Genomic DNA, 9,795 nt, shown 5'->3' on the forward strand with positions numbered 1-9,795 from the left:
TTTTTTTTTTTTTCACAAAAGGAATGTTTGTCCAATGTATTACAAATCACCCCAGAGAGATTATTTATAATGGTCACTTCACTGGGCTATCCCAGCTAGTTTACTCTATAGTGCCATTTTAATAAAACATACTGGGAGGAAATCTCTTTTAATTTAAGCCATTTAATTTTAAAATTAATGTAAAATAAAGCCATAGTCAACTCAGTTCCACAAATATTTGATTATTATCTCATACAAATAAGCCTGGCTGTAGGTTAGCTACTAAGGATAAAGTGATGAGTAAGACACAGTTCCTACCCTCAAAGAAGTATCTTGCTCTAGAACATTTTTTTCTCTTGTCTTTTTTTTTATTTTGAGGAAACTAAATCAGGTGTTTGCAAACTTTTTCTGTAGAAGGACAGACAGTAAATATTTTCTACTTTGCTTGTCATTCAGTCTCTGTTGTAACTATTCAACTCAGTTGTGTAGCATGAGAATTGTATAGCCAATGTGTAATTTTAAAAGCATGGTTCTAATAACAAAAATAGGCTGCTGGCCAGATTTGTCCCTTGGGCTGTAATTTGCTACCACTGGACTAAATAACTTGTGAGTGCTTATTTAATATTTCAAATTTTTATCATATCTGCCTTACTAAAATATTTATACCAGAAATAGTGAAAAGTAGCTATACCAAGAAGATAGGAAATTTAAAAGGAATTACAGAAAAAACAGACTGAGACAAATCAAGGAAGTTGTTAAAGGAGAAAAGGCAGTGTCACCCAAACAGAAAGTGATACATCAATAAAGGTCAAGCTCTCTAGGGGAAATCTGAAAACTTTTAAAACATATATGCAACAACAGTAATAGTAATATATTACGAAATAATCCACTTCTATGTAAAATCATCTTTATAGCTCTAACTTGCTTTAAAAACAGATGTGTTAAACAGGCATAAAATCTAAAATGTTTAATTATACAAATAATGCATAATTTTATAATTAAAAATACAAATAAGCCCAAAGAAAAAAACAAGTATCTCCTCAAATCTTACCAAACCAGAAACACTACTGTTTTACTAAAAAAGTTTTCAAATATGTTAGAAGAGCCAAGTCTTCATAGGATTCTTCTGCAGCTTGTAGGATCAGATAGGATCAGAGCTTAATCCATTCATTCACTCCCAAAGTTCACATTTTAGAGTGCTGAATTTGCTCAAGTGGGACAAACTGCAATGCCCAATGCCCAATAGCCTATCACCATAAGAATAATGTGTGCTAGGCACAATATGAGGAGCTTTCTGGAAATCATCTCATTGAATCCTTCCCACAATTGCAGAAGGCAGACACTATTATGATTATGTGCAATGTTAGAAATGAGAAATGTAAGACAGAGGGATGAAGTAATTTGCTATAGTCAAGCAGTCAATCAGTGCCAGAATGATGACATTAATCCAGAAATTTGGTTTCCATCATCCATGATCTGAAACTTTAGCATTTCTCCTAAGGAAAAATAGGTACATCCATACCCTAGGTTTGTGGTACAAACCTAGAGCCAGTAGTCTGACACTCCTTGCTTTCACAGAGATAGATATGAATGTAAAAAGTATAAGTGTATCTGTCACCCATAAAGAGATAATGGCAACAGTATCACAATTAGCAATGATTTGGTATGTATTACTTACCAAACTCAAGGTGATAAATTTGAGTCCATAGTTTGGGGCCATAATTTAAGTATTTAAGTGTGTATTTGTCCATTCTCACATTGCTACAGAGAACTGCCTGAGACTTAGTAATTCATTTAAAAAAAAAAGAGGCTTAATTGGCTCATGGTTTTGCAGGCTGTACAGGAGGCATGGCTAGGAAGGCCTCAGGAAACTTACAGTTATGGCAGAAGGCAAAGGGGAAGCAGACACATTCTACATGGCTGGAGCAGGAGGAAGAGAGTGAAGGGTGAGGTGCTATACACTTTTAAACAATCAGATCTCATAAGAACTCACTCACTATCATGAGAACAGCAAGGGGTAAGTGCACCCCCTTGATCCAATCACCTCCCACTCGACCCCTCCTCTAACATTAGGGATTACAATTCAAGGTGAGATTTGGTCAGGGGTACAAATCCAAACCATAACATTCTCCCCTGGCCCCTCCCAAATCTCATGTCCTTCTCAAATTGCAAAATACGATCATCCCTTCTCAACAGTCCCCCAAGTCTTATTTCAGCATTAACTCAAAAGTCCACACATTCCAAAGTCTCATCTGAGACAAGGCAAGTCCCTTCCACCTATGAGCCTGTAAAATCTAAAACAAATTATTTACTCCCAAAATACAATGGGTGTATAGGCATTACTCCCTTTCCAAGAGAGAGAAATCTGCCAGAAGAAAGGAACTACAAGCCCTGTACAAGTCCAAAGCCCAGCAGGGCAGTCACTAAATCTTAAAGCTCTAAAATAACCTCCTTTGACTCCATGTCTCACATTCAGGCCATACTGATGTCGGGAGGATGATGGCCCTATTCTCACAGCTCCACTATGCAGTGCCCCAATGGGGACTCTGTGTGGGGGCTCCATCTCCACATTTCCCCTCTGCACTGTCCTAGTGGAGGTTCTCCATGAGGGCTCCACCCATTCAGTAGACTTCTGCCTGCACATCCAGGATTTTCCATACATCCTCTGAAATCTAAGCATAGGCCCCCAAGCTTCAGCTCTTGTCCTCTGTACACCTGCAGGCTTAACACCACATGGAAGCTTCCAAGGCTTGTGGCTTACACCCCCTGGAGGAGTGGCCTGAGACATATCTGGGATCCTTTTAGCCATGGCTGGGGCTGGAGGGGCTGGGACACAGGGAGCAGTGTCCCAAGGCTACACAGGGCAGCAGGGCCTTGGGCCCAGCCCAGGAAACCATTCTTCCCTTTTAGGCCTCCAGGGCTGTGATGGGAGGGGCTGCCATGAGGTCTCTGAAATGACTTGAAGGCATTTTCCCTATTTTCTTGGCTATTAACATTTGGCTCCTCTTTACTTAGGCAAATTTCTGCAGCCAGCTTGAAGTTCCAGTTTCAGATCATCTCTGCTCACACATATGAGTATATCCTGTTAGAAGAAGCCAGGCCATATCTTGAATGCTTTGCTGCTTAGACATTTCTTCTGCCAGATACCCTAAATTTTCTCTCTCAAGTTCAAAGTTCCACAGATCCTTAGAGCTGGGGCACAATGCTGTCTGTCTTTGTGAAAGCCTAACAATAGTGACCTTTGCTCCAGTTCCCAATAAGTTCCTCATCTCCATCTGAGACCACATCAGCCTCATTGTCCATATATTACTATCAGCATTTTGGTCACAACAATTTAACAAGTCTCTATGAAATTCCAAGCTTTTCCTCATCTTTCTATCTTCTTCTGAGCTCTCTGCACTCTTCCAACCTCTCTGTCTTTACCCAGTTTCAAAGTCACTTCCACATTTTCAGGTATCTTTATAGCAATGCCCCACTTCTCAATACCAATTTTCTGTATTCACCCAGTCTCACATTGCTATAAAGAACTACTTGATACTGAGTAATTTATACAGAAAAGAGGTTTAATTGGCTCATGGTTCTGCAGGCTGTACAGGAAACATGGCTAGGTAGGCCTTAAGAAACTTACAATCATGGCAGAAGAGGAGGCAGACACATTCTAAATGGCTGGGGCAGGAGGAAGAGAGCAAAGTGAGAGGTGCTATACACTTTTAAACAACCAGATATCGTCAGAACTCACTTGATATCATAAGAACAGCAAAAGAGAATCCCACCCTCATGACCCAGTTACTTTTTACCAGTTCCCTCCTCCAACACTGGGGATTACAATTCAACATGAGATTTGGGCAGGGACACAAATCCAAACTATATCAAGGTGTCTGAATAGTCAGTTGTTCTGAACTTTCTTTGGAACCCAAACACTTTGTAAATGTAACAACAGCCACAGATAGTTCCCTCAAAGGAGTGCAAATGAGCATACTGTGGTGGCCCTGGAAGTGTACCACTCAGATATCCTTCATAGAACTCCTTCCAGGAGCTGAGTTTATAGACAGCTTCAGCTACTACCCCTTGGATTCATGACTGCTCACAGCACTTGCCCTAGGGCTGCTTGGAGCGAATAACTAAGCATGGAAGAGGTAATGGTACCTGTACCTTTCTGCCCAATATAGGATGCTTCCAATAAGCAAATTTTGCTTGGGGACTCCACATTAGCTTGGATGAGACTTTCTTAGAACTATACTGCAGTCTGATGTCTCCGACCTAATCCTCCTTCCCCTCTCTCCTTTCACAGACGCCAGACTTGCCTTGTGGTCTCAAGGCTCTTGCCTTCTATTCCTCCTCCCTCTCTTTTGCCCTCCACATGCACTCCCCTATAAATTAAGCTTGTGTAATTCTGTCTTGTTGTCTATTCCTCAGAGGATCTGAAATGATAATCACAGGTGTGTAAAACACTGCACATTTTTTCAAAGGGTTAATGGAACCCTGAAGCCCATTTGTGGATCCCCTGAGGTAAAAGACACCAAGTTAAGAACCTCAGCAGGTGGTACAATTAAAGGCAATTAAAAGATGGATACTAAGCCAATTTTTGCATCATTATGCTCTTACAAAACTTTGGCAAATGATTTTTTTACAATATGCATAGTTCAAATCTAAAACAACTATATTTAAATACTGGTTAAATTATAGTAATTTATTTTAAAAAAAAATTCAAATAGGTAACAAGAGAGCCATTAAAACACCATAAATTTAAAAATCCCTTGAGTGTTTTTTTTTTTTAAATTAGTTTTATGGAAAGAACATCGTACCCTATAATACTAAAGCCTGAGCTCAAATCCTAGCTTACCTAGCCTTGCTGATTAACCTCCTACAAGTCACTTAACTTTTCTGGGCTCAAATTGCCGTATCTCTAAAATGAAGGGGTTGGACTAGGTAATTTCTAAGGAGACTTTCCATTCTAAAATTTTATGATAATATATGATTTTCTCTCTGGCATAACAGTATCAAGAAGGCAAAACTAACTCTAAGGCCAATATAATAATATCAGTAATGTCATTTCAGAAGAAACTGATGGAAAAAATTAAATTTATTTTAAATCCTCAAGGTCTGGCCTCTGCCTCCTCTTCCAGCTTTAAAACTATGCTAGTAACACCTTCTTTCTGTTCCTGGTACCTCCCAAGTTCATTTCTGCCTCCCAGTCTGTTGCATTTGTTTGGGAAGTAGTTCCCAAATGGCTAGTTCCTTCTCATAGTTCAAGTCTTGTGGTTCAAAAGTCACATCTACCAGAAGATCTTATGTGACAATATGTGACAATCCTGCCCAAAATAACATCCCCAATCCCCAACTGCTTTTTTCAGAACACTCTATTATTTTACAAACAATTATCACTATTTTTTTGTTGTTGTTGTTGTTGCTTGTCTGTCTTTCCCCACTAGAACAGAAGCTCTACAGGGCAAACATGTTTTCTGTCTTGTTTATCATATATTATCTCTTAGAATAATGCCTGGCATATAGAAAGCATACAATAAACGTGTTTTAATGAACAAATGAGTGAATCAATATGTGCATGCTAACAGAAAACAAAATTGCAACTTTTAGAAGAGTGAAAGTATAAAATCACCCCATTCCATTTTTTAGGGTGATATAGAAGCAGAAATACAGTTGGCTTTCCATGCTGTATTTCATAATTAGAGAAGATAATAACCCAAATGTGTGCCAGGAGTAGCGTTATGTTTAGCTTTGGACTGGGTTTTTTCTGTGGGACATCAATAGAATTGTATGATGATCAATACCAAGATCATGTTCTAACTAATTGAGCTCACAGGCTTAAATTACTCAGCTTTTAATATTTGGAAACAAGCAAGCATCAAAATAATTCTATTGACTTCCAAAGAATTAAAATCATGATGCCTAATTTTAAAAGTCATCAAATAGCTCTATGAAAATTTAATTACTATGGAAAGGTTATATTAAGAATGAGTCATAGAAGTTTTAAAAAACCTTTTTTTGGAATTGAATTTTATGTCATAAAACTAAGAAACAGCCAAATGTGAAGTCAACTCTCTATTTTCCATGATAAAACCAGGAATTAGCTCATGAAGAAGTAGTAGGAAGGGTATATATCGGTTTTGGTGCTTCAGAGATACTGGCCTTGCCACTTACTAACTATATCTTTGAACAATTTGCTTAATTTCTCTGGCTCTCAATTTTTTAATTTGTAAAATAGGATTAGTAATGTTTGTATGCTTGTTTTGGAGATTAGTAATACTCTAAAGCACTAAACATAGAGCTAGGAACATATGATATAATAAAAGGTAGCAAACTAGCCAGGCGAGGTGGCGGGCGCCTGTGGTCCCAGCTACTCGGGAGGCTGAGGCAGGAGAATGGCAGGAACCCGGGAGGCGGAGGTTGCAGTGAGCTGAGATCCGGCCACTGCACTCCAGCCTGGGCGACAGAGCAAGACTCTGTCTCAAAAAATAAAATAAAAAAATAAAAAAATAAAGAAAAAAAAGGTAGCTAAGCCAAACAATAAAATACATTGACCACTTAAGTCTATGGTGATCAGGAGTATGTGTGTGAAAGGGGATAGATGTCAGAACTACCTCTACAAGCCCATTTCCCTCATTAGAAACTGGATAACCATCCCCTCCTTTGTGAAAATATACAATCTATACAGTTGAAAGCTGAAATATTTTGAAAGTAGGCCTTTCCCCCCACTAGAAAGAAAACTGTCCCACTCCTAGAAAGAAAACTGGAACCAGGAGGTGAATCTTTTAACCATATTAAATACAGAAATAGTTGCTCTGCCACCACTACTGCAGCAACCCAGACTGCATGCCAGCACCTCTCTGCTGACAACTCCTCCACTATGGAGGACACGAACAAGTACAGCAACAGAATTCACAGAGGGACCCAAGATCAATGCAAGCAAGAATCAGCAAAATGATAGTAAAATGTGTACTGGAGGTTTGAGCTGGGATAAAAGCAAAAAAGATGTGACTGAATACTTATCTCAATTTGGGGAAGTTGTAGACTGCACAATTAAAACAGACCCAATCACTGGGAGATAAAGGGATTTGGATTTGTGCTTTTCAGAGACACTGCTAGTGTTGATAATGCTTTGGAACTGAAAGAACACAAACTGGATGGCAAATTGATAGACTCCAAGACGACCAAAGCTTTAAAAGGGAAAGAATCTCCATGCTGGGGAACCACCACTACTCTCTTTGAAGCTGTCAGACAGGGACATTTAAGTCTGCAGAAGTTTCTGCTGCCTTTTGTTCAGCTATGCTCTGACCCCAGAGGTGGAGTCTACAGAGGCAGGCAGGCATCCTTGAGCTGAGGTGGGCTCCACCCAGTTCGAGCTGGCCAGCTGCTTTGTTTACCTACTCAAGCCTCAGCAATGGTGGGCACCCCTCCCACAGCCTTGCTGCCGCCTTGCAGTTCCATCTCAGACTGTTGTGTTAGCAATGAGTGAGGCTCCGTGGGCATGGGACCCTCCAAGCCAGATGCAGCATATAATCTCCTGGTGTGCCATTTGCTAAGACCATTGGAAAAGTGCAGTATTTGGGGAAGTGACCCGATTTTCCAGGTGCTGTCTGTCACAGCTTCCCTTGGCTAGGAAAGGGAATTCCCTAACCCCTTGTGCTTCCCCGGTGAGGTGATGCCTCGCCCTGCTTCGGCTCTAGCTCAGTGGGCTGCACCCACTGTCCTGCACCCACTGTCTGACAAGCCCCGAGAGGGACCGACTGACACCTCACATGGCCGGGTGGCCCTCTGAGATGAAGCTTCCAGAAAGGATCAGGCAGCAACATTTTCTGTTCTGCAATATGCACTGTTCTACAGCCTCCGCTGGTGATACCCAGGCAAACAGGGTCTGGAGTGGACCTCCAGCAAACTCCAACAGACCTGCAGCTGAGGGTCTTGACTGTTAGAAGGAAAACTAACAAACAGAAAGGACATCCACACCAAAATCCCATCTGTACGTCACCATCAACAAAGACCAAAGGTAGATAAAACCACAAAATGGGGAGAAACCAGAGCAGAAAAGATGAAAATTCTAAAAGTCAGAGCATCTCTCCCCTCCAAAGGAACGCAGCTCCTAGCCAGCAACGGAACAAAGCAGGATGGAGAATGACTTTGACAAGTTGAGAGAAGAAGGCTTCAGATGATCAAACTTCTCTGAGCTAAAGGAGGATGTTTGAACCCATTGCAAAGAAGCTAAAACCTTGAAAAAAGATTAGATGGATAGATAGCTAGAATAACCAGTATAGAGAAGTCCTTAAATTACCTGATGGAGCTGAAAACCATGGCACAAGAACTATGCGATGAATGCACAAGCTTCAGTAGCCGATTTTATCAACTGGAAGAAGGGATATCAGTGATTGAAGATCAAATGAATGAAATGAAGCGAGAAGAGAAGTTTAGAGAAAAAAGAGTAAAAGGAAACAAACAAAGCCTCCAAGAAATATGGGACTATGTGAAAAGACCAAATCTACATCTGATTGGTGTACCTGAAAGTGACAGGGAAAATGGAACCAAGTTGGAAAACACTTTTCAGGATACTCTCCAGGAGAAGTTCCCCAACCTAGCAAGGCAGGCCAACATTCAAATTCAGGAAATACAGAGCATGCCACAAAGATACTCCTCGAGAAAGGCAACTCCAAGACACATAATTGTCAGATTCACCAAAGTTGAAAAAATGTTAAGGGCAGACAGAAAAGGTCAGGTTACCCACAAAAGGAAGCCTATCAGACTAAGAGTGGATCTCTCGGCAGAAACTCTACAAGCCAGAAGACAGTAGGGGCCAATATTCAACATCCTTGAAGAAAAGTATTTTCAACCCAGAATTTCATATCCAGCCAAACTAAGCTTCATAAGTGAAGGAGACATAAAATCCTTTATAGACAAGCAAATGCTGAGAGATTTTGTCACCACCAGGCCTGCCCTACAAGAGCTCCTGAAGGATGCACTAAACATGGAAAGGAACAACAGTTACCACCCACTGCAAAAACATGCCAAATTGTATCAATGCTAAGAAGAAACTGCATCAACTAATGAGCAAAATGACCAGCTAACATCATAATGACAGGATCAAATTCACACAACAATATTAACCTTACATGTAAACGGGGTAAATGCTCCAATTAAAAGACACAGACTGGCAAACTGGATAAAGAATCAAGACCCATCAGTGTGCTACATTCAGAAGACCCATGTCACATGCAGAAACACACATAAGCTCAAAATAAAGGGATGGAGGAAGATCGACCAAACAAATGGAAAACAAAAAAAGCAGGGGTTGCAATCCTAGTCTCTGATAAAACAGACGTTAAACCAACAAAGATCAAAAGAAACAAAGAAGGCCATCACATAATGGTAAAGGGATCAATTCAACAAGAAGAGCTAACTATCCTAAATATATATGCACCCAATACAGGAGCACCCAGATTCATAAAGCAAGTCCTTAGAGACCGACAAAGAGACCTAGACTCCCACACAATAATAATGGGAGACTTTAACACCCCACTGTCAACATTAGACAGATCAACGAGACAGAAAGTTAACAAGGATATCCAGGAATTGAACTCAGCTTCACACCAAGCAGACCTAATAGACATCTACAGAACTCTCCACCCCAAATCAACAGAATATACATTCTTCTTAGCACCACATCACACTCATTCCAAAATTGACCACATAATTGGAAGTAAAGCACTCCTCAGCAAATGTACAAGAACAGAAATTATAACAAACTGTCTCTCAGACCACAGTGCAATCAAACTAGAACTCAGGACTAAGAAACTCAATCAAAACCGC

At 40.3% G+C, this 9,795-nt stretch overlaps 1 protein-coding gene and 1 pseudogene across 1 annotated transcript in view; one reads left to right on the forward strand and one right to left on the reverse strand.

Moving 5' to 3' along the window:
- Positions 1 to 9,795, reverse strand: part of LOC108517473 (atherin-like) — a 65,710-nt gene that overhangs the window by 26,464 nt on the left and 29,451 nt on the right. The window lies entirely within an intron of this gene.
- LOC108517471 (heterogeneous nuclear ribonucleoprotein D-like pseudogene) overlaps positions 6,845 to 9,795 on the forward strand; it is a 6,292-nt pseudogene continuing 3,341 nt past the window's right edge.

Source organism: Rhinopithecus bieti, unplaced genomic scaffold, assembly GCF_001698545.2.
Source record: "Rhinopithecus bieti isolate Rb0 unplaced genomic scaffold, ASM169854v2 scaffold_41274, whole genome shotgun sequence".
Lineage (NCBI taxonomy): Eukaryota > Metazoa > Chordata > Mammalia > Primates > Cercopithecidae > Rhinopithecus > Rhinopithecus bieti.